Genomic DNA, 26,193 nt, shown 5'->3' on the forward strand with positions numbered 1-26,193 from the left:
ACTACTACTAATAGTAAACATTATAATAATAAAAGGCAGTAGAATTAGAAATTAAAAGAAAACAAGCCGGGGCGAAGGCAGGAATTCAAAAGAGAGTATAAGTTGTTACGGCTGAAAATAGCCTCTACGGATTAAAAATGGGATATGCGTATGTGTGTGAAGGCAGGTGACACTGGGCAGTGTAGTGTATATGTGTTGGATTTGTTTGGAAAGGTGCAGGTTTAGTCTTTTTTCCTCATACATCCAGCTCTGCACTTAATGGTGCCTAAAGAGCCAAATATGGATTTGTCATAGCAGCAAAGCGGGCCTTTCAGCTATCTAAACACGTGTAATGGATAGTATTATACTGAACTAGGCCAGCATTTTAACCCGCTCATGACTGAAAACCACATGTTATTATTTTAAAAACAAATACTAAAACTGAGAGAAAAATTCCCTGTTTTCCACTTTTTCCATTATTTACACATAACCACCTCCTAGTTCAATAACACTGAACGAATATAAGAGCAGCACCGTTTGCGTTTAACTGAAGGGCAGCATTGCCCGAGGTGAGCTCCGAGTTACAACCTGCTGTTTCTCTGGCGCCCCCTTCAGGCCATACATCACATTGCCTGAGCAGCAGTCGGTGTGTGTGTCTCCTCACACTGTATCTGTGCAACAGGGTCTGGTGTGCCTCACGGGGTCCCTGCTATATGGACATACAGTTTTCTTGCAGTTCTGCAGAAAAAAAGGAGGGGGGGTGTCTTAAATACAGGCAGCGTTTACAGGCGAGCTCTGCGTGGATCACAGGTGAGGTCACAGCAATAACAGTCTTATGTGTTCCAGCCGCTGCACGGTCATATCTCATTTTTCATATCTCATGATGGGCGCCCCCTCCGTCCCGCTGATAAGCAGCATAACGGGGGGAGGAGCTCTCTCCTCCCGGGGCTCCTCCTTCCACTCCCTTAGTTTTCTTCCACTTGCTCCCCCCAACGCCACCCACCCCCCCTACACACACACGCACGCACACTCATCTGCACCTCCTCCTGCTCTTCGCAGCTCCGATCGAGAGGAATAGAGGGCAGATTATGAGAATATACGTGAACGCCGAGGAGTAACGGGGGTTCTTCTCCTCCTGTGAGCGGAAAAGGCGTCACGGCGGGCGCGGAGGACGGAGGAGAGAGGGACGCATCGTGGACAGAGACCGAGGAGACGGAGGGAGGAGGCGACAGCGGCTCGTAAACACGACGGAAAACGGCGATCAGCGCGGCAGAAAGCGGCTATCACCCCCCTCTATCTCCCGCCTGGCACCACCAGCACCATCGACACTGGTGACACCCCCGAGCCCCTTCGCATCATTCCGTCTCCATCCTATTTTTGTACGTTATTGCTGTTTGGCTTTTGCTTTCCGTGCCTCTGCTGTGAGTATCTGCGGGGCGAACCGCTGCTCGTGTCTGTCGGAGGAGCAGCATCAGGGGCTGAGCTAGGAGAGGAGGCTGTGAGCCATCACCCATAGGATCCCCCCGCCCACCCCCCAGTCGGGTCCAGCTTGGGACGATTATCTGCACATCCGATCCGGAGGATAAAGGAAAAAAACAAAAACAGCCAAGGCGAGATGACCGCACAGTAACCCGCCTTCAGCAGAGTGAGAGAGAGAGACCCCGGCCCCGGTTATCAGCCAGTCTCCAGCATCACCGATGCGATGGCATAGTGGCTTCTGCAGTGCAACCGACAGGCTCGACTCCGATCAGCAGGGCTCTCATCCACCATGACCCTCTGAAAGACATCCGGCACAGGCACAGATGGGTAAGAGATGCTCCACTCTTTTTTCCCCTGTTGTCTTTTCCCTTTATGTTGATTCCGGGATGTGGAGGTTGGGCGGGGAGTGAGCAGGGGTGGGGTGGGCAGGGGCGTTTTGTGACGTGTAGAAGACCCCTGCCATTGCACTGAGCCCAGGGTATAAGACTGCAATGTAAGAAGGTGTGTGCGTGCCCGAGTGAGGTTGTGGAAGTTGCTGAAAACAGAAGAAGACAGGAGCAGATGTGTAGACATGATTGTTCCTTACTGGGTTCATTGGAAATGTTTTTGTCCTGTGTATGTTAGACTTGATGTTCAAGCACCATGACAGGCTAGTCTGTTGGCCATTCTGGGCACTAGGAGGATATGCAGAGATGTATCAGCCTCAAAGAAGCAGCGATACAAGATGCTAAAGACTAAAGCTGAAGCTAATCGTGCTCATGTTTCACGTCACTCATGGTTCTAAGGGGCTCAGTGGGTTGACGGTGCACTGGAACTTTAAGGTTTTGGCATTTTATTCTCATTGAGACATCTCCATTAGGTTCCCAACAGTACTCTTCTTTAGGCTGTCTAAATTGTGAGGTAAAGATCGGGCAGCATTACGGAAGGAACCAATTGGCAATCAGCTGGCAACAACTGGGAGGAAGAACTCTTAACAGGAAGAACGAGAGCAGAGATAGGCTGCAAACTACAGGAAGGAATAGTCTAGTTCACAGCATGCAGTGGTAGGACATAAATGCATGCCAAGTGGGTAGACGCGCCTGTGTTTCAAACACCTGAAACGATGGAAGCCGTGAGTCTTGTCACTGCTGCTCACAGCTCAGCGTGAAGTTCTCCCAGCACATGACCTTAGAGGTCTGAATCATCCTTTTCCAAGCAGCTGACTTCTGTTTGCGACAGCTGAGGCCTTCACTGAATAACTCTACTTTCCATGTCTCGTCAAAGTGAAACCAAAACCAGAACACAACCTCTGCTAGCTGAATTCTTTTCTAATTTCCCACAGGAGTGAGTCTGCTGCTCCCTGACTGGTGCTTTGGGATATCCAACCCTGCTGCGGTGGGGGTGCGAGTACTACGGGGTTGAATAAGCCGATCCACCATTGAGCAGGCTTTGCGTGAGCTTGATCGAAGGTTTTGACTATTAGAGTTCTGCGGAAAGAAAACAGTAAACCTCTTCCTGTTTCAATACGTCACCCGTTACTCTGGAGCATAACGATTAATCGACTGTAGCTCCGTTAGAGAGGCTCTGTGGTGCAACAATAGCAGACTGCACTACCTGGCAGATCCCAGGTGTGACTACACGAAGCGGTGCGTCAGTGATGAGCACGCTCAGTCTGTTCCCCAAGGATAAAGATGCTTCTTTTGGGCTTTTTTTAAACGATGTCTGTTTAGTAACGACACAAATTTGAGAAGTTCTACTATCTCACTATCCACAGTGAGATAGTGGGCTAACACTTCGACTTTCCCTGGCGGCTGTTTGGTACCAGATCAGTACCTGGCAGGGTGTAAAGAGAGCAGGCAGGAAATGAATTTGAGCTAGAGGGCAGCAGGAAGTTTCTCACCATGCTTACAGCTGAAGCAGAAGGATTTCTGCTGCTGCGGTTGTCTGCGGTTATCACGACGTGCGTTCAAATGGTCCACCGATGTCCTAACAAACATCCCCCAGCCCCACGTTTCAAACAGCAGCATCAACAAAGACCGTCTCTCACGGGAATGCTGGCCTTTTAACTTCACAGTTGATGCTGATGCTGAGAGACAGGGCCTCGTGCAAGAGTCTGTGAGGTGTGTGTGTGTGGTTACGGTGGCGGTGTTTGCAGGAGGAGGAGCAGAAACTGAAAGGGTTTGAAACACACTGCAGAGAATGAAGACGTGCAGCGAGCAAGACAGGGAGCGAACGGATGCACTGGATGACTAGTGAGGATGAGGGAATAGTACTCGGTAGGCCTGGGTGGAGAGAGGGGGGCCCTTAAAAACTGCCTGGACTCGGCAGATCCACCTGAGCCCCACAGCTGAAGCTCGCATCATTTGCCAGATTTGATTAAGAGCACACTCAAGAGATTTCTCCCGCTGTCGCTCATACTCTGTCAGTTTCTCTTCAGGTCTGCTTTACTGGCACGTGTAAGAGAGAGAAAACCTCGGATAAGGGAGTCGAAAACGTGAAGCGTGCCGCGACCGTTACGGGAAAATCCTAATCTGCCAAATCTCACATTTTGTTTTTTTTACCCTGCAAATGCAGGAAGCCCTGACTTCTGTCTAACTCCTGACAAAGAGACGAATAAGCGTTGAACTTGTCGTTTAAGGCCGCGACACGCAGACCGACAGATGATTTGTCCTCTGTCTGTTTTTCCCAGCGGCAGCAGAAAACAAACTTCGCTGCTGGTCCCATCATCCGCCCGGTTTCTAATACGAGGAATGCTGAAGCTTTTTCAAACGTGATCAAATTTTAGGTTACAGTACACACAAACCCTCTTCTCTGTAGTTCAATCAGCATGCATCCTTTCATCCTTTTCTCCTCTCATACAGTTTTTTCATTAATGCGTGCCCTCTATCTTCCCCCGCCACCCCCCCCCCCCCCCCCCCCCCCACAGCCTGCGACTCAGGTTGCAAGGCCAAAACAAATGGCTTTGCTGGCACACAGAGAGGCTGTCAGTTAAAATTGCCAGGGGTGATCTGGGTTTACTCGCCCAGATCAGCAGCCTTTTTCCTGTTGCACTACATCCTGTTTTGCAGGCTCTCCCTTTTCTTTTCTTCTTTGTTCTTCCTTTTTTTTGTTAGGAAATCAGCTGTTAGTGCCAACTCGCCCAAGAGTCAAATGTCTTGTAATGATAATATTGCATTGCAAGATCAAGTTCGAGAAGGATTTTGATGCTCTCAAATCTCAGAAGGAAACGGCAGCCTCTCCGTTGCTTCTTGAGTCGAATGCGCTGAAATTTGTAATAGGAATTTTTTTTAAAAAAAGCGAGAATGTGTGCAGGAAACGGCCACAAACCAGTCTTGTTGTTATAAGCAGATGGAGGCGGACATCTGATATCCTGCAGTGTGCGAACGCCACTGAAGGACAGCAAAAGGGCAGTGAAGACAGATTTGCATGAACGAAGGAAAATCCCAAACAAAGCAAGAGCTGGCTGACTTTTGTTCACTAGGATTGGCTTTCTAGTATTGCAGTAGAGTGGATGTAAACACGGGTAGTGCAACAACCCACAAAACACACACAGAGGAATACCATTTTCAGAATTAGGGTGGAGCCACCTGCATGTGTTGCTTTAGCTCCTGCCAGTGGGTGTGCCCAACAGGTGTGATCATGTTAGTGGCAATCAGTCGCTCACCAACCCAAGCTAACAGAGCTTTGATTAGCACTCAGCATGAACCAGGCCAGCTGCCTGCTGCCAGCTCTGTTCGTGCGCTAACTCGCCGCCACCATCGTCACTTCCTGATGCCCAACAGCTGGCTGCACATGCAGCTGCTTTGCCCTCTTGTTTTGTTTTTTTCACAGATTGCTTGAAAAGTTCCCCTTTTCTTGGGTTTCAGCCTAAGAAGTGAAAGCAGAAAGTGACAAATTCACAGTTCAGCGTGACCGTGTGTGAGGGCACAGAGTGGGTTGAGGTAAGAAGACTGAAAAATGTTTGTGTGAATCCCTCCTCAGGGCCCGTGCGGCCTGCAAGGTGGACCGGGGTCCAGAATGTTACGCCGTTTAAGCAGAGCTGTTTTCAAAGTGACCTGAAACGGGTCTTGACGGGATCTTTGAGAAACGCGTGCATGTGCAGTGAGGGATGAAGTGAGAAGTGTCAAAAGTGGTCACCAAAAAGTGTTGCAACTGAAACTAGTTCTGCTTCTGGAGCATGCAGTTTTAGCCCGTGCCACATTTTCTGCACGCTCCTGAAGTGGAACAGTTGTAACCCGGTTCAGCAGCTGCTGGATGAATGTAAATGGATCCGGGTCGCCATCACTCGTTTGGGGGAAGCAAGTTTCCGGAGCGGGTTTAAAATGGAGAACGATGTTGAAGGGAATGTAAAGGATGACTGGCTCCTGCTTAGAGTAACTCTAGCTCACCTCCACACTGAGGAGTGCTGCTGATGAAACTGGAGCTGAGGGAAGCCGAATTATGCTGGAGGCCACAATGGTCCCAGCAGTTACTGCTAACATGATCTTTACTCCGTTTGTTGTGAGTGCGTTGTTTTCAGTGCTGAGGCACAGGGCGAGCACTAAAGCAGTTAGAAGCCATTGTCTCCTCCAGCCGGGGGGGTAAACGACTCAGCAACATGGCAGGAAAAGCTTCAAAATAATCAGTGTAAATGTACCTGAATCATACAATATCTATGTTGCATCATTACCGTCATGGCTGTAATCTGTGCCGTGCACAAGCTGGGGTCGTCCCAGCTTCCAGGATGTGAAGATCGTACTGAGCTCACCCCACTAGCAGGTTACGTGCACAGCTTGCCTCTGCTGCTGCTGGGGGAATTGAGCTGTGTTCCACCTCTGATCTGGCATCTGTAGACAAACGCACACACTCGCTCACTGGGCTGGGCCTGCTGGCTGTGCTCCCACTATTCCTGGAGAGAGTCGGTCTGACAAACACATACATCTCTTTCCTTGTTTGACATCTTATTTCAAGCCGTGTGCATACAGACCCTGCCCTAGAAAAGACTGAGCGTTGCGTGAAACGTGGATAAAAAAGGAGAGCGCTGATTTGGAATCCCTCTTATGTGTTTATCCAGTGTAATCTAATCCAGATCTCCTGCACATACCTGCATCGTGATCAGCCCCTTCTGCCCACATGTGCTGCAGGATCAAGTGTTGTGTTTAAAGACAGCACTCGGGAAGGGGTAGTCGGGGGAAGTGGGAAGGTGCACCCCCACACCTCGCCTTAGGCTTGAGTGTTCCCAGTCCTCATTAGACGGTCGGGGAGTGTTTGATGCCTGGATGAACGAACAGCTACAGAGTTTTCCCGCCACTTACCCGCTGTCACGCGACGAGCTGCGCTGATAAAAATAACATCTCGCAGCTCAGCAGGTGAAAGGTGGCGCTCTGGTGTGCTATGCTGAGAGCTGAGAAGCTATCATGTCAGCTGCACCAGCAGATCACTTTGTGTGTGCGTGTGTGTGTGTTTTCTTTGGGAGGTGTGCCCTTGAGCAAGCTTTTAACAAGTGTAACTTGTAGGAAGAACTTGTAATTGCATGAAGCAAATTTTTAGTTTTACTTTTGAGTGACAGCAGGCTGAACTGATGAAAGAGATCCTGATGTGTGGCGACACAGTCGGCCTCTGCAGCTGCGTTCGCATCAGGCGATGCTTTGTTATTTATAAGCTGCAGTTTATTGTTGTAGTTTTGTATATACAGCGTGTATATGCAAAATATACATGTATATACCGCTGTATATACGTGTGTGTGTGATCTAGGCCAGGTCTTTCAATTTGTGGAGTTTTTGCTGCATTTGAATACGTTTTACAGCGTTTCCTGTTGATAAAGAGCTGCACCGTGGCCGTTAATGCACACTGACAGGAAATAAATAATGGGCAATAAGCAGCAACGTGACATTTAAATGACGCAGAGGATCCTGTTTTTTCACCCTCTGTTGATGAATCACTAAAAACTTTGTTTTATAAATACAGGACAATCTGGGCGCTGAGCTGCCAGAACTACTGCTGTAATTTTCTGCATTTGTTGTGTAGAAAAAGTGAGATGCGCCGCTGAAACCGCGCCTCTTTTTTTCTTTAATGTTATCTTAGGGATTCATTGAGTAGCTAAACATCTTTACAATAACAGAAGGAAGCGTTTTCGCTCATCTGACCCACTTAAGATCAAAGTGGGCTGCGTGTGGCCCACGATGTCAAACGAGTTTGCTATCCCTGATGTAGGCCTGTCACGCGGCCTTCTTTCAGTGGTCACTTTTATATTAGTAATTCTTACAGGTTCATTCACAGAAACTCTCCACAGTGACAGAAACAGTCATAATACAAGATTTGTTCTTCTCTCTTTCTGTTTTTTTGTATGTTTGTGTGTTTGCACGCCATATTTGCGCTCATGGCAACGAGTATTGTCAGTATCTAATGGCGGATCATGAATGTTCGGTTCTCTTGATTCCCCCCCCCCCCCCCACCCCAGTGTGTCTGTTTTAATATCATTGCAAACTAGAAAAAGAGCTCACTCGACACGAAAGACACGTGGTGGTTGTTTTGCCTGCCACTGTTAATTTACGCGTGCAGTAAATTTGCTGTGCTGACGAGCAAGTGTTAATGTGGTAACTTTCACGCCTCGTCCAGAGAAGGCAGGGTTTCCTGATGCTGATAGGTTCATGAAAACGAGTGCAGGATGGGGACGTTCACACACAGCCTTAGTTTGCTTTAGTTGTCATTTTGCGAAAGTTTTTGTATGTATTGTCAGATCTTTTTGATCACTTGGTTTATTTAGAGTTCATCAAATGCTTTGCCGGCTCTGCAAGTCTTTCTTTTCCAGTTCATTAGATTAGACACCCCACAATTGTTACATACTTCACGATATTATTGCAGTTTTTAATAATCTGTGATTATGTGTATTGCAAAACATATATTACAATTTATCAGCTTTTTGTCCAACTACAGATTGTCCACAAAGTCAAACTTAACTTTGTCAACGCGTTAGCATGGGTAGCTCGTTGACGCCATGCAGCCCCACGCACGGAGCTATCCGCGGTAACTTGCTAACTCAGATTTGCCGCGTTAATGCGGTTATGGTGTTAACGTGACTTTAACGAGATTAACGCTGACAGCACTAATAGAAATATAACCAGAATACAACCAGCATGCAGACAGTTAAGTAGAGTCCAAGTTGTGCTCATTGACAGACTCATTCACACTGATGGCAACATGTTGGCAATCTGTGTTTACAATTTAGTTGATTATTTGCAAACACCGGACCATCTCTCTGAGAGTGATTGCAATCAGTCCAAATAAGAATGCAACTGTTTGCAGACAGGTTGCTTCCTAGCAGGTAAAACGAGCCCTCTTGTTATCATTAATAGTGATATTTGGTGTCCCTGTATCGATACAATGTTACCACACAAAATATCATAATAATGTGTTGTATGTATGTACAAAGGTCTCTCTAGCATATATGATTCTTGCTCACCGGTTATGAAAATTTGAAGGCTTGACTTATCAGCCTTCTGAGCTTTGTGTTTACCGAGACCAGACTATTGCTCGCTGTCGTATGTGCGCTTACTCTGCCTTTGTTTGCTTTGGCTTACAGCAGCATTCAGCAGTCTTTGTCTTGTGACATCTGCTAGCCTATAAAGATTGCTGTCGGACTCATTTCCGATGCAAATAGTTTTACGAGAAGCTGGAGGTGATTTCGTCCTGAACAAATCTTCGGATTAATTTAAAAAAACAACTTGTTCTTCTCAAGTGTGTTAATCAATATTGTACCAACGGGCATCTCTCACAGAGTCTGAGATATTATTCATGCTGTATTTTAAAGCTCAGACTTATAATACAGTGCTGGTTCTAGTTAATAAATCCTCCTTCAAACACACACACACTGTCCCCCAGGCAGGGTCTTTAGGGTGCTTGTTGTGATGATTAAATATGGATTTCTGCTCTGGCAGGTCAAACTTGAGTGCGGCTGGGCTGTATGTGTGGGTGTATGAAGAGCACTCCTCGTACCGCTGCTCCTTGTCACGGATGGTACTGACCATCAAAGGAGCAACATTTCCTTTCTCTTGCTTGCTCTCCCTCTCTCCCCTGTCTGTCCCTTCCCTCACACTGTTTGGTTAGTACTCCCCCGTTCTAAAATAAAGCACTTTCTCCCGTCATGTCCTCACCCCTCCTCTTGCACACAGACACACACGGCAGGCCAAAATAGAAGTTGTCTGTCCCTGAGCATGTTTCGCTTCCTTTTTCTTTCATCGCCCCATTTTCTCTCTCACCTACTTCTCGCCCTCTCAGTTTTTCTTGTTTTTGTTTTTTTTTCCCTACCCTCTTCCATGCTCGGTCACCTTAGTGTCACCTTACAGCCATGTCTATGCTGTGGAGACAGGAGACCCACCTAGGTGAGGAAATGGTCCTGACCTGCCCTCAGCCTGGCATGTGTGTTTATTAAGGCTGCAGTGCCGGAATGTACCACTGGCACTCGTTTTATGGGGGTGGGTGTCAGTTGTATGCCAGCTGGAAATGACGCACAGTTCATGCCTGGGTCAGAAATGAATATGCAGATATGTCTCTGTGTGTTTTGCCTGTGCTGTGGACCCAGATGGTTTGCATTTGGCTATGCAGAACAAAAAAGAGGAAGTTGAGATAATAAAGTATTGAGTTCTCTGCTGGGTAAGCACAGTTTTGGTGGTTTTGCAGATTAAACGACATCCGTGTATTTAGGTGAAAAACTCACTTTGTGTGCAAACACTGTTTCATCATTTCAGTGACTTGGTGGCATAAATTCTTCGAGTGGGTTTCCAATCTTTACGTGTGTCGTTGCGCTGCATAAACTGCGCTGCAGTGTATGCATTCCTACTAGTCCCACTTACCATTTTATATTGAGGAAAATATAGAAAACATAGTCTCAGATATGACTTGGAAATGTTTGAGCATGGGTACATGAACAGTAAATTCAACCGAAACATGCCTTAGGTCTGTCAGGGCGAAGCCTCTGACTTTATGCTCCTCATCACTTCCTTTTTCTTTGTAGCTTGCCTTGTCATTATCTACTTTTGATATTAGCCATTCACTTAACGACTCAGTGATTCAGGAAGTCAGATTTTCATAATATAGAAAGATTTCCGAGATGCTGCAACAGACTGAGGTTGAAGAGGTTTTTCTGTGGGTGGTGACACCTGCTATTCAGGCAAAGGCCGCAGCCACTCTGACGCGTTTCGGCGCACCTTGACAAATCATCACAGGGCTGCGATGACGCCACAGTTGTCACATATAACAGTGGATGCGGTGACCACAGATGAGGCTTTAGGCTGGACTTAGGGCTGTCCGATATAACGATATATATCGGATGACGATATAAAAACGTCTATCGTTTCATTTTACGCTATCGTTTGTTTCGTGGTGTCGCAAAATAAACTGTTTACGGCAATATTTTTTTCATGGTTTTGATGGTCGCTGTAGTGGCTATATTAATTTCTTAAAGTTCTCTCTTTCTCTTATATTTAATATAACCACACTACAGACGGACAAGCGCCTGTTTTTATGCGTTGTTGTTGTTGTTAGCAACAACGACGGTAAAACCACTGCGTGTCCGCTTGTTTATTAAAATAAACTGAATCATGTGAAAGAGGATGCAGAGTGTTTACAGATGAGAAGTAAAAAAGAGCCGCCAGGTGCTAAAAAACCTTAGACTCAAACGTTAGAACAGGCTTTTCCCCGCAGCACGCCGTGTAATAAATACTCACAAAGAAAACGCCGTCCGTTACAACTTATGTCTAAAAATGTGTCGTTTCATGCATCGGTTAAAACACTCGACTCCAGCTACACGACCCCAGCTGGAAACACTTCACGCAAGTCGCGCTGCCCGAGATTCACAGAATTTACAGAAAATGTTAAATTTTTGTGATTTATATCGTTATCGGAACGTCTTACATCGCACAGCTCTAGCTGGACTGGAAACAAACAAGAAAAAAGGCTATTAGAGCCACAGATATGAGGTGGAGGATGGGATTATGATTCATATTCACCAACAAATAAAGCAGTCCGGTGATTCAATGAGATTTGTAAGAATGACGGTGACGCATGCCTATCGCATCACATCATTCTGGCTGTTGAGAGATGCGTACGTCAATGAGGAGGCTGTCACTGGTAATGTGAGGGAGGTGAGACGTGAACACGAGGGTGGGAGAGGAAGATGAAGGCCAACTCTTTGTCTGCGGATGGACGGCCGGCTGAATGGATGGAGAGAATGAGAGGGAGAGGACAAGCAAAGACATTTTCATCAGGATTATCCTCCAGCCCAGAATCTCATCTGGGAAAGTGGCCCAGTGCTTACCGATCACACAAACGCACACACAGACACACACAGATACAATGCCGCAGGAGGCTGCAAAAACTGTAAAAGCTGTACTTCACCTCAGTTTGCCCAGGAAAGCCCCTCTTTAAAGCTGCTTGCTACACGCCCCTCAAGAAATGTTGCTGGATGTTGTGACTGTGTGTGTCTGTGTGTGTGCACAGGTCATTTGTTTGTTATCCTCACTGAATCTCAGTGGATTTCCTCCTACCTGATTTTACTGTTTATTCATTGTGTATCTCCAAACTTCTGCCCACCCTCGGTGCACCGCAGCCAGGAGGAAAGCCTTGATAGCAGCTTGCTGCTTTGTATTCTGTAGCTCCACGTGGAAGCTCGAGGCCAGGGGCCTCATTAAAAAAGTTCTTAGATCCTGTACTTAAACTTAGTCTTTGGTTAAATCCTGGCAGTGTTCTTACATCCAGTACTGAGCATAAAAACCCCTCTCATGCATGTCTGAAGAATCACGATTCTGTTGTACGTACTGTGATGTATAGACCAAATGGCCAGATGTGTCTTGTACCATTTAGCAGCACAGTCATTATTGCAGATGTAAGTAGTAGTGACACTACTAGGGTTTGATACTGTTCACAATTGAACTGATGCCGTTACCTGGAATTTGGTATCGATACCCAGCGGTACCTTTTCTTTTTTGGTACTCGAAGCATTTTTAATGACTATATTCAAAAATTTGTCTTACAAAGTAAATAATTACTTCTCAATTAAAACATGAATTTATGTATTTATAACATTTTCCACATCATAGCACATAGATCAGTGTCTGACAATCTTTGAGACAACAACTTATCCAGTCACCTAATTAATTACCTGAAAAAGAGAAGCTGTCTATGTTTTAATAAAGTTTAATCCGTGGCTTTAACCATAGTATTCACCGCTGACAGCTGGTAGTGACAGCAGCAGGGGTACACAAGGGTTTACAGCATTTAGTGGTACCACCCAGTTGAATGTGGCTTACACGTGTGGTCATTTTTGTTGTAACTCTGGTCATTTATGTTACTGCTACTAACAAAATATTGGAACTCACTGATGAGTCTACTTTGGTAGCGTTGATGAAGTCGTACAACTGAAACGTGCTCGTTTTGTTTTTTGATAAACTTAAACAAAACTCCTTATCACAGAGTTTCTTTTGGTTTTATCAATACTTTCCACCCTGTAAAGATCTTAAAATTCAGAATTGAAAGCCCATTTCACCCTTTACTGTTAAATTTCCCTGTGTTGCTCATAGTTGATGTAATTTAGCTGCTGAGCTAGCTAGCTAATGTTAGCTAGCTATGCAGTCTGAACTTTACTGACATTAGCAGTTCACCATAAACTCTAGCTTCATTTTTTTTATTCATTTATCATTAATTTCAGCATAAACATACTCTGAAAGTTTTATTATAACCTTGTGTAGCTATTTTTTTCTTTTATTTATTTTTCTGAAGGTAGTTGGCTGTATAGTAGTCGGTATGAGTTTCACTACTGTTAGCTAAAGGTTTTTGTGGTTTTACTGGGAACAAAATCTTTTCTGTTAACATTTTTAATCCACTTCTAGGAAATGTATTTTCTCCCCCCCTACACCCAGGCAGCCTCTAAAGCTGCTCTTGGTTTGTGCATTTCACTTTTTGGGTTTTTCTTGTAAATATTGTTGCTGCTCTACACCTGCTGAGAGTTTTCTTGACACTATTTTTAAAAGTAGCATTACGCCTTGTATTCAAATGCACACACGTTACGGAGACCGAGGTTAGTTAACTAAAATTAAAAAGTAATTTGACAAAATTTGCCTTAAGATATTGCATGACCATTTTAGACCATGTTCTAGCGAGACACTTAAATGAATTCAAAAAGGTGTATTAAGAAACTGTTCTTCATAGCAGATCCCCAAATTGCATTTAATTTTGGAGTAATTTATAAAACCATAAACTCTGCTGTTTCCTTCCCATTTAGCTGTTTGCTTCCTCCCTAAAGAAAAGTAAAGCTAAAAACTGGACACTAAGTATTCACAGTTGACTCCTGCCCTTCTGAAACAGTCACTTTGGTAAATTATCAGCCAATATTTGAGCTGCACCAGATCCAGATATTTATATCCATACAAATATTCATACATTTAATTTGAAATGTAATGTTTTTTTAAAGTAAGCTTTGGTCTTGACCAGGACTGTTTTTTGTATTTTGGACCAAAATTAAAAACTCTTTAATATAAAACTGATTTGGCGTCCATATGTTCAAAATTGGGAAATTTGACAGCGCGGACAATCTCAGTGTGACATAATCTTCTGGGAATCCCAACACAGAGGATACGAGAGAAAACCTTAACAATGGTACATATTATGCGTGCATAAATGGAGCTTAAATACATTGTGAATAAACTGTTTTATGACCTTATTTTTTGGCTTATGTCAGCTATGACCTTTGCAGAAGAGCTTTGTCCTGCGATTGTGACATTCTTAACTTAATTTCCTAAGAAATGCAAAAAGAGGAAATGCAGCAAAGTCAGATTAAGTGACATGTACAGCATCAGTCTTACAGTTATGCTAAAAAGTGTACTGATTGAACTTTAAACTTTTTTCGTCCCCTTGGATTTTATACAGTGCGATGCACGTTTCCAGCGAAACAGCAACCCCCGCGCAACAATCCTGCGCTTCCTGTTTCCTTTAAGTTTTTTTTTTTATATATATATAATGCTTCTTAATGCTTACCACACAAAGTGCAGTAAAGGTTGCGTAAACTGACACCACTCCCATTTGCACTGCATTTCACATACCTACAAAGCTGAACTGGGTGTCACAGGACCACAACTTTTTTATCTATCAGCAGCTAAGGGAGGACAGATTGTGCAGAAAGGTTGTGCAAGAGACCCAGTGTGTTCAGGGGTTTGCGTGTCCAGGTCGCACACCATGCCTTATGATAAAATATCTATTTTTAAGTTAGGCAAATTTTTAAGCAAATGCTTGTTCTGATCTTCATCGGTCAAATTGAGTTTCAGCCTCTGTGTGACATGCCTGAATGTGCACTTCAACCTATTGTTACGTGATTGTATGTGCAATAGTTTTGTTGTGGAATATATATATATATTCATATACCATGTTGCATGCTGCATGTTGTCAGTGGATATTCACTTTTATATTTTTCAGTTATTTTAGGATCGTTAAGCTGCACAGAGATTATGTTAGAAAAATCTTACATGTACTGATGCAGTCACATTACTTTTTTTATTGGAGCTGGTCACATTGATGTAATTTAAATTCAAAGATGGCTTTTTAAGTATTCTGTGTATGTGTTTGTGGCTGTTCGGACACACACAGTCCCTCCCCACCAGCAGCTGTGACAAAGCACTATTTCAGAGACAGGAGGTGGTTCCAGAGTTGAATGGGCTTTATTGTCTTGGAGTCAAGTCTCTCTCACACACACACACACACACACACACACACACACACACACACACACACACACACACACACACACACACACACACACACACAGCGTCTGCCTATGTCTAAGATTCTTCATATGACATTTGACACATGAGCACAACGTGGAATGCAGTCAGTTTTCTTGGTGTCCTGGTGGAAGTCTGTTGTTTTGACAGTAGTTTAGCATCAAGAGCAAGAGTTGGAGACAAGGACTCATTTTTACTTGTGTTGCTATTTCTGGAGGAAAAATAAATCATGCACAGGAAAAATGTGCTTTGGTTTCTTAGAGCCATTTAGCTAAACTTGATCTATCTGTGAGTCTACTGAGGACATCTGACCGAGATTTCACCTCCTTCTCAATGCTCTTTTTTTTTTTCTTCTTCCTTTCTGCTTCACCTCACATACATGGTAGACATCTGACCTTCCCTGAGCCTCGTTCTGCTGGAGGCGTCTTCCTGGTTAAAGGGAATTCTTCCTCCTTGCTTTTTACCCAGGTGTTCGATCATAGAGAATCTTCTGATTGTCGGGGTTTCTCTCCAGTATTGGAGGGTCTTTATAGCACCTCGAGGCAACTGTTGTGAATTTGTGCTTGATAAATAAAGCCTCATTTAGAGCGACCTTAGTGTATCTATGGTCCTTATCTCCTCTTAGATTACTGGACCAGTCTTCATAAAACCTTGCATAAAGCTTTCATGGTAACATCTATATGACAGGGTCACAGTTGCGTTACCTGTATTGCCTTTCAGTTTGTCTCAGGCTTGTTAGCATATGTGTCTATTTGAAAAAACGTTAAAAAATATAATTAAGATAAAGATTTTACCAGCGACTGATTGGCTTCATGTGTAGCTGGTAATGTAAACTGCCACTGTTTCTGTCCAGATGAGACCTGAGCTTCTAACTTTAAGAGAACTGTAACACTTTTTAGTTACAAAAGATAGTTTTAATCCCAATAAATTAAGACTGTCTGTTATAACATGTACAATTCTATGCTGGCAGCTCCACATAAGTGGCTAACCTGATAGTAAAGTGTCCCAGGCTTATCAGTGCTGATATTAGAATTTAACTTGAAGCTAAAGGGCTGATTGTATTACCCAATAATGATCTCTCAGCTTGTTGACCTCCTACCTTGTTAAACAGAGACGTAACTAATAGCAGTTGCAATATTTGACAAAGGACACTTGTTTTATTGCAGGTATAAAAAGCCTGAATCTTGTTTGAAGTACAGTCAATGTTCTACACACATGATAATGTTCAACCGACAAAGTTTTCTTATCATAAATTAAAACAAGAAGTCAGCACTCATCTCATTTGGAAGTGACGAATTCTGATGAGGAAGTTGAGCATCTGGAAGTTTTGAAGGTTAAAAATAGTATAAATGTGTTCCAAGGAACCGATTCCTTCCTAGTTTTTGTTGTTTTCATTTCAAACTAGTAAAATAACATCACGCATATCGACTCATTTGTCACAATCTCCTTTACATAAGATTTGTCAAACAAATCTAGTCAAACTAATGCTGCGCCTCACTGCTTACTTAGATGGCACAAAGCAAAACCGCATGACCTCTGATCGCTATAGATATGCTGTACTTGACGTAGATATGATGTACTTTAAGTGAAACGCTCTTTGTAGCGCTGTTTGAGCATTCTCCTTTAGAAAAGTGAATAAAGATTATATCAGTAATAAAAGCGACTGATCGGTTTCACGTGTAGCTGGTAATATAAACGTCCATCCTTTCTGAAAAGAATCGTCCGATTTAATATTGGCTGTTCCAAAGAAGTGTCTAATCTGATGGTAAAATTGATATTTATTAGTATCTGAGAATCTTTTTTTTTTTTTAAACAACCTTAATTTTGAATGTGTTATTGAACTGCTGATGGCTGTGAGCAGGAGACATGGAGATATTATGGATCTACGCCGATGGCAAAAAGAGTTAATAGAGGTGTGATGGAAAAAGTACAGAGGTTGGGGGCACCAGCACACACACACACTCTTAAGCGGACACATGCTTTTAGATGTGTTGTTGTTCACACTCTCATATGCTCTGACACGTCTATATTTGTGTCATGCAGAAATGCGACCTCTTTTTGCTGTCCTTCTCTGATACTGTGAAGCACAATCTGTGGGTTTGTGACCCACACGGAAACGACAATATAAATTAACTTGCAAAACATAAAGCTGCACACAGGTGGTCGAAGTGGTGGTAAATAACTGCATGTATGCAATCATGCTGTGCACAGTTCGCTTAAGAAAATATCTGCTTTTTCTGGTGTTGTACACATGCAACCTGCACGAGATGGATCTGAGCTGGGGTGAAACGGGTGGAAGCTTCCTCTTCAACAAAGGACCCACTACCCGTTTCCCAGTAACACTCACTTTCATGATGTCTTTGCTCTTTATCTAAAAAGAGGCTTCCCAGTACGGAATACCTGAAACACAAAAACTAGGAATAACAGCAGCCGTTCACGTCTCTGACATCAACCATAACATCTCAACGAAGCTCGCTGAACTTCTTGCAGAGGCTTTTGCTAACGTGCAAAGCATTGATTCTTAGTTTCAAGATTACCACAGTCAATAGCAGATGCTTACTGAGCTGTTTATTCCACCGAGACTCTGCTATGAAGGATCTTGCTCTGTGGTCGCCTGGTTCAAGCCAACCCGCTCGACTTAATCACACCAGAAACATACAAGCTTGTTTCTTTTTTTGATAAGGATCGCTCGTGACCTGTGAGGACGTTTGGCATATTAAATTGAGAAGCGTGTTTGTTCTCCGATCACAGGGCCGCGCGTCTGATCAGGAACTTGTTGTGACACATATATTCAAAATTTCCTTTCTCATCTTATTTCCTGTCACAAGCTGCTTCCCCTTTTTTGTTTGTCCTTTTCTCTGACTGAAATACAGCTTGTGCTGACTCTGCAGGTCGTCATTATCAATCTGCCATCACTGTTTTTTTGTTGGGGGGGGGGGGGTTGTTTGTTTTTTATGTCAGTGCAGGATTGTATTTTTCATTAATCAGCAAATGTTTTTCATGCATCTGCACTGGGCTGTTGAGCTCTTTAATACGCACTCATGCTTTCAGATTACCTCCGAATGTGTTTTAGCATTGTCTTGCTGAAGTAAGCAAGCACTTCCCTGACGTGACGAACATTTCCCAATAATAGGATATGTTGGATTAAAAGCTGGAGTGATCATCGCACAACTTTCGCTCCCCAACTCCTGTTCCGCAGTAATACATCTCTTGCATTAAAACGTGCACGTACTCTTCTGTTTGAATAATGGTCCTTTTGGAAGCCAACTGACTGATATTAGCTATTTGCTATTAGCATTGGCAAAAAATATCACGTGGGAGAAACTCCTTTCCGCCTGGTCGTGTGTTGATGACCCACGACCAGGCTCTTGCCTACCAGAGGAAACTCGACTCTCCTTCTTGTTGGCAGCACATTTAGAAAGCTGAATGTCGACCTCAGTCTGAAGCTTTAGGTCAATCGGACTCGAGTTTTAAGCATAAAATAAACGATTGTACTGAGATGCCTTATGACAGAGGATGTATTGAAAACATACTTTTAAACCGTTCTTGCTATTGCTGCTTATCTATGAGCAATTTGACTTGATGAGAAACAGGAACTGTTTGTGTATTCAAAGTGATGTGTGTTACATTTGAATGTCCATAATTTGCTCTTAAAGACTCATGACTGGGCATGAAGTTGGAGAAAAGCCCCCCGACTGTTATGTACCCCTCACTGTTTCAGGCACATAATGCTGCATTTATCCGAAAAGAGAGAGGCTGGCTGTGTGTATAAACGATCCAATTTATCTATCGGAGCATACAGCTGTGTGTGTGTGTGTGTGTGTGTGTGTGTGTGTGTGTGTGTGTGTGTGTGTGTTCGTGTTCAGACCGAATTGCAATCCAACCAGATGGACTGTCTCGCCATTGTCAGCTTAATTCAAGAATTTGTTGTCGCGTTGTCAGTTCAAAACTTTCTTTGTGCCTTAACGGGAAACTTCATTTGCAGCGAATCACTGAACACAATGCACACTCACTCAATAACATATACATGAATGCGACACATTAAAATGAACAATGGAGGTGAGTTGACCTTCGTCAAAGCGAGAGTTGCCATATGCAGAAAACTCATCACGTTAAGAATGCACTCATTTCACCCCACTGAATCAGGTTTCGTCTCCTACATTGTCCCCCTCCTACTCGCACTAATTAATCTCATTAAAGAAGTCCACCCACCCCTCTTACTTCGCTCTTCACATACGAGTCCTTTCTGCCACGAACCTTTTTAAGGTTAAAGGAATGTTGTTTTCCTTCTTGGTTGCTGGGAAGCAGAAGCTTTTCCTTCTGCATTTAATACAGCCGGTTGATTGAAACAGAAGTGATCCAGGAAATGAACCTTATTCTTCTCCTCGTGCCAGAAAATGTAAAATGTAAGCAATGCAAAGGAGCAGGAAATTGAATGAGCAGTGAAGTGGAGGGCTGCTGGTGTGTTTCAGAGGTGAAACTTTGCAGCACACTGTTGTCAGCAAGCATAAGTCACAAGCTTTGGTTTGTGAACTGTTGTCAGCGTATAGAGTTCAGTGGGCTGCGAGTACGTCGACTAAAGAAGGTAATTCAACTTCTCTGATGGTTTTATTTGAATGATTTATGTATTTCCCTTCATCATACAGTGGGTTTCCAACTGGGGTAGCTGTAGAGGTTCCCATATCAGCGAGGCTCTAGACTGGCTTTAACTCTAAGTGAGGCTCAGTTCGTGAAACCTCCGGGCATAAATAGTCAGATGGGACGCAGATGGCAAACAAAAAAGAACGGGGAGCAACAAATGTTATTATTAAACTAAGAATAGAGTCAGAAGCAGGTGTTTGGTTTTGGGAACAGGTAGCTCGAGCTGATGGATGGTTTAGAAAACGCAAATCCCAGAGGACGGTCATCCAGGGTTTAATCAGATTTGGCTGCTTATCCCAGCCCAGCAAATGTACTGAAAAATGATATCTGGTGATGTCACTATAGAAACATCCAGTCCATCCACGGAGAGAGCTGAGAGAAAATCTATTTTGTTCATGGTCACCCGTCGGAGAATGCTTCTTTTAAAGGTAAAGTTGGATATTGTACTTGTAGATATACGCAGAATAGTGTTTAATTACATAATTATATATGTTCCAACAAGCTGATACTTTGTAATAAAATTAGAAGTGGGTTTGGGGATTTTCGGAAGCCACCGTGTTCACCCACTGCGTTTGTATACAGTTCTGGGAATGGCATCTCCCTTCTCACTAACTGCATTTTACATATGTGGCTAGAGACCACCCACACATGTAGTACGTCAAAGTGGAGGAGAAAAGGAGTCATGGGTGTTCACGTGCTGTGGAGAGACATCGAAATTGATGCCTGAACCTCCAGTTTCAAGATATGAAAGATCAAGTTGAGGTTTTATCGTCTACTGGCTAACTGTATGCCAGCTGTCGTTAGGCTCGAGCGTTCTAAAAACCAAACTTTCTGCTGAGCAAAACTACTAATTCTCAGTTTTCAGTTTCAGTGGCTTTTATGTATGCAAAACGGCACACATGCAATTATACAACAGCTCAATTTGCAGGAACTTGGACTTCATTTGTTTATCAGACGAGCGCAGTGCATCTGTGCCTAAATATACTTCAGGTGAGTTCTCTGCCGGTCAGTCGAGTATCTCTAATTTATGCTCTCAGCGCTGCCTGCAGCATCCATCCCAAAGCAGCTACGCCTTCACAGCAACTAGTCTGATGGTTACTTAAGAAAATGACCAAATTTCCAGTGTTATTTTTGTCTGCTTTAGTTGCCTGTGTGTGCGTGCGTGATTACATGTTCTCCCATCTTAGTAGGGGTAAGGCGCCACTGCCTGTATCATTAACAGGTTGTCTTGCAGAGTCTAATGAGCTGCCAGTCACCTCTCCCTCCTTTCACTTCTCTCTCCAGAGGCAGGTGGAGAAGCCTGATGGAGCGTTTGCTTATTTGCTAATTTTATTTTATTTTTTTAATTTGTCTCCCGTCACTCAGGGTTGTACCCAAGTGACATTCTGCGTCTATCAACGAGGGGCTATATTTACCTCAACAGAAAGGGCTTTCAGATCTTATTAGTGGCAGGTCATCACTTCTGGATTGTGGTGGCTTGTGGGCACAAATTGCACATGTTTGTTTTATTCTCTCTCAGTAATTTGGCATTAAAAATATAGCACCCAACGTGTGTTGCCAGGATTGGCTGGATATATCATTTGCCTATGTTCTTGCTTCTGCATGCAATCTATGCAAAGCTGATATTTCACGGTGGAGTTAGGAACAGTGTTGGTCAAGTTACTTGAAAAAAGTAATCAGTAACTAATTACTGATTACTTCCACAAAAAGTAATCCAGTTACTTTACTGATTACTTATTTTCAAAAGTAATTAATTACTTAGTTACTTAGTTACTTTTTAAAAACACGATTTACAACCTGAATAGGTGATAAAGCGATAGATCTTTCAGCCCAATTCTACTTTTTCTGCATAATCCATCATACAAAATGTAATCAAATGGAAAGTTTCTTTTTAAAACTTGTTTTAATCTTTTAACTTTATGCATCAAGCAAAAATTTAATTATATGCAACATTCTCTGATTGGAAGAAATTTGTTTAATATTTAAACCTATTTTCTGCACATTCCAGCACATAAAATTATTTTTTTGTGTGTGTTTACACTCACTCTTTCAAATAGATGCAAGTAAAACACAGCAGAAAATAAATAAAGTCAAAGGCTAGCGGTCCTTTTGCTCTATTTTCACCTGTAAAGCAGGAGTGGGTAGGCAGAGGTTTACCCTGGTGCAGGTGAGCCACAGCGGTCAATGGAAGAATCCGCAAGTTTCTCTGTGAATTTCCCATTACGTCGTTGCGCGCTCGGTGTTTGCTTGGAAGTTTAGGGGGTTTTTTTTGCTGTAAAAAGAAGTTTTCTTCCCACGCACAACGGACACTAATGTTTTTGTCACTTTTTTTATGGAATCAAACTTAAAGTAAGGTCAGTACTTCCACGCTTTAAACGTTGCACGCTCATACTCTCTCCTGCACTTGATATATGATCCACTGTTGATCTGCACACAGCTGTTGTCACGAACGTCGCAGTCGCTTACATCACTGTCATGAGACATTCGCGCAAAAAAACATGGTTTTAGTAACGCAGTAATGCAGCGTTCCTACGGGAAAGTAACTGTAATCTAATTACCGTTTTTGCAATAGTAATCCCTTACTTTACTCGTTACTTGAAAAAAGTAATCGGATTACAGTAACGCGTGCCCATCTCTGGTTAGGAACCCAAAACCCCCCAAACAAAACATTTTTTATGTTGCTCCAGCGAACACACGCACACTTACAATTTATGTCACAGTTTCACGAGATTAAAGTTCTTGCGAGACCAGACTTACATGGGTTTGTGAAACTGTCGGTCCTCCTTCACAGGGAATGCTTGAGAGAAGTGAGTTTCATCTTCCCTCTTCTAATGCAATCACTCCATTAAAGCAGGAAAAAAGCAGAGAGAGAGTGAGATTATTTGCATTTCAAAATAAAATGTTCCACTTGCCTTCAATCAAGCAAAGCAAGGCAGAAGCCTTAAGTGGTTCATCAAACCCCTGACAGCCATCTGCTCCAGTTTGCTTTTGTAGAATGAGCCAAAAAAGAAGAAGCAGCCAAGTAGATGTAGAGCTAGTGTTTGTTTTTAATGTGTATGTCCATATATACGACAAGGCTTAGCTTTTTGTTATGTATATATGTGCTTGTGGGAATGTTGCCATCTCTGCAATGATTCCCCCCTCTCGAGTTCCTTACTAGTCAGCTTTTGGCTACATCGCTGTTGTGACGTTATCCCAGAATGATCTCATCATCTGGTCAGACGTGTTCCAAACTCCACCTTCTTGGACTGCAGCAAACCTACGGCAGGTGGAGAAGTCATTCATGGGCCGGAGAGCCGAACAAAGAGTTGGGGACCGTCCGCAGGGTAAGGGACTCGCTTGAGAGGTGCTGGTAGGATCTAAATGTGTGGGAAACACTGAGAGTAGATGCTCATTCAACACTGTGATGTTTGAAGAATTTAGTTTCTCCAAATGAAGATGTCACAAACGGTGAAAGGTCGGAGACAAACTAGGGGAATTTTAAAAGGTCAGCACCGGTCTTTATGTGGACAATAGCACCGTTTAAAGAAGGAAAGCTGTGAAACCTCCATCTGCCGACAGAATAAAACTCTCTAGATAAACTCGATTTCGTTGCCTAGGTGTGATGAGGCCCGAGTCACATGCCGAAATGTTAGTTGACATATTTCGATAAAGATGTGTAAAACAAAGTTATTTCCCTTCGTCATGGCACTCCGGGGTGCAAACTCGAACCAGGTGACCTGGCTGTTTCCACTGAACTCATGCACAACAGCTGTATTCATACCTTCATCTTGTGATTTGACCAGGTTTTTATCTTAAATAAGTCATTTCCAGGTTCATGTAGAGGTCTAGAGTGAAAATGTAGCAGAAACTCTTTATGAGTTTGGAGCTAATCTGACACATCATCATGATCTGCTGCTACTTGATGACTGAACCAGTCATAATTTCCTTCCTTGCACTATATTATTATCATTTGCACATTACCTATTAATAAAATGTGTTCCAGGAGCACTCGCACCTTGGAGTTCATTGTTGTGTTGTCTGGTGATTTGTCAGGGTAACGATAATGAAAAATGTGCCATGTTGAGCTGATGTGCTGAATGGCTTCGCAGGGAACTCTGAGGATTTAGCTGCTGATGTGCTTTGCAAATCTTTTTTGTTTTTTTCTCTCTTTCGCCCCGGGTCACCATGGGAAGCAGAAACTAGTGGAGTCAGACTTTATGTTTAAAGGCCTGAGCTGAAAGAGGAAGACTGAGAGGTGGTAGAGGATGGAAGGAAGGAGAAGGACAATGAGGTATCAGCTGGGGGAACTTTAAAAATGTTCATAGTAGTTGGTATTTGTGTGTGTGCGCTCATCTCTGTGAAGAGTAGCATGAGCGCTAGCAGGCGAAGGAGCACGGCACGAACACACATCCAGCTGACAAGAAGCTCAGGTTGTCTGACATTTTCCTCCCCCCCACGACACACACACAGTTTTCTTTTTCCTCTACATTCCTGACCTTTCCAGTTGGTGCTTTTGGGCTGACGAAAGGGAAGAAGGGGTCAGCAGAGATAAGAGCACTTCAGATGCAAGTCGGTTTGCTCCTCTTGCCAGATGGTCAAGGTGGACACTGGCAGGGAAACATGAGCCAGATGTAGAGCTAAAAGGATTGAATGGATGCTTGTCCTTACGTTTGCTGCTACAAGAAAATTAGGGGGAAAAAAAGAGGCACCAAGAAAGAACATGCTGGTTTTTTTTGTTTTTTTTAATATGACAGCACGACATGAGAAATATCAGTGGGTAAATAATGAAGAGCTCATATTCTAATCAAAGCCACTGGTTTCACTGGCTGATAAAAGCTCATTTGTTTTTCTCTTCTGCTCTCGGTGCCATTGCAGCGAGATATCTGCCCTTACAATAATATTCCAATGAACCATTTCTGATTGTGGTACTAGCATTTCCATGTGGATATTATCTCTACACTTGTCCGCGTACATAAATATTGTAAAAAACTTTGCTCTAGTCAGTCTGTCATTTGGTCGATCTATATAACAGCACCGAGGTTGGGGGGGCTGATGGGGTATTATCGTTGCAACACCTAAGTTTGCAAAAGTGATAACGTGAAAACAAGGTGACGTAGGAGCTTCACATTGGACCTGGTCCAAGATCTTTAATAGTTGAGCCAATCTCGGTGACCTTGACCTCGAGGTCAGAGTACGTTTTCTGAAAATCTTGTGAAAGTGATAACTAGAGAACCAGGCGCTGTGGGATTTTGAAATTGATACCATAGGTATGCCTACTTAGCAGGCTGAGGGGTAGCACTGGCAGTCCTCCAGTAATTTTCAGGGCAGGTGACCAGCTCCTTACACACAGAGGTGCCATCCAGTATGTGCAAAACACTTAACTGTTGCTCTGGAGGGTTGGAGCCTGCGCACTTCTTATTCAGGTGAAATCAAATCACCAAAATCCGCTCAAAGAAGAAACTGATGCACCTCAGAGGCCTCGTCGAATGTGACGCTTCTATGGCAACGCCGCTGGAGGCGGATCTGAGGTGTCATCATAAGTGTGGCTCTTGAGTTGCACCAGTGTCTTGCAAGGTCTTTTCTCTTGTTTCACAAGCTTTTCTCGTGGTTAACTGTGTTTTCTTTTCTTTTTCCCGTCTTTCCGTTTCCCAGCTCACAGAATGGCAACATGTCAGCAGTATTTTGCAAATGTAAGGACAGTGGCAATAGGTGGGATGTCCATTGTCACTATTCATGAATCAGGAAGTTTCTGGAAGTGGAAATAGATCAGAGGTCAGTGCATTTTTTCAGAAATCTGCCCACTGTTGAATCGGCATAATTAGGAACAGAGCACAGCGCTCGTGGTGCTGTTGGAAGTATCACAAAAGCCTCGAGCTGGTTCCCTGGCTGTTTTCTTTAAAACGATCCTTTTCATTCTTGGATGGTTCACAGAGAGGTTAAAGCGGGACTTTAATCCACAGGGCGGTCATGGATCAGGGAAAAGGCAGTGGAACTCGGTTTTAAGAACTCATATATGTTGGCTGACATTTTTACTGTGGTGTAGTGCTTCTTCCAGACTCTGCTTCCCTGCGCGGTTCCTAAAATTAACTGCCTAAATGTCAAGCCTGAATATGAAAGAGGGTGTGGCGTTAAGAACGGTGTGTTGGCGAGATAACTGCAACGGACAAAGAGCCGAAGTCTCTTTTAACCAGCTCGTGCTCGCTAGTGCAGGAAAGCGGTGTGTGGGTTTTCCTCCTGCCGCGATGATACGCGGTCAACTTTCCAAATACACACACGGAACCCAGAAGCTTTGAATTCCCACCGTGCACGGCACACTTCCTGAACTGTGCCTGTAACAGATAAGTGAGCTGCGGAGTGCACAGACAGGCCTTGTGATTGCAGTTGG

General features: G+C 43.6%; 1 protein-coding gene across 1 annotated transcript in view; it reads left to right on the forward strand.

Annotated features, from left to right (window-relative positions):
* Positions 1-992: 992 nt before the first annotated feature.
* The window catches only part of mgat3b (beta-1,4-mannosyl-glycoprotein 4-beta-N-acetylglucosaminyltransferase b), a 52,438-nt gene continuing 27,237 nt past the window's right edge, over positions 993-26,193 (forward strand). The window contains exon 1 of the mRNA XM_087841546.1: positions 993-1,785. The gene's annotated coding sequence lies outside the window, so the exon portion shown is untranslated. The remainder of the gene's footprint in view (positions 1,786-26,193) is intronic.

This window comes from Neolamprologus brichardi, chromosome 6, assembly GCF_056152115.1.
Source record: "Neolamprologus brichardi isolate AB-2024 chromosome 6, ASM5615211v1, whole genome shotgun sequence".
Lineage (NCBI taxonomy): Eukaryota > Metazoa > Chordata > Actinopteri > Cichliformes > Cichlidae > Neolamprologus > Neolamprologus brichardi.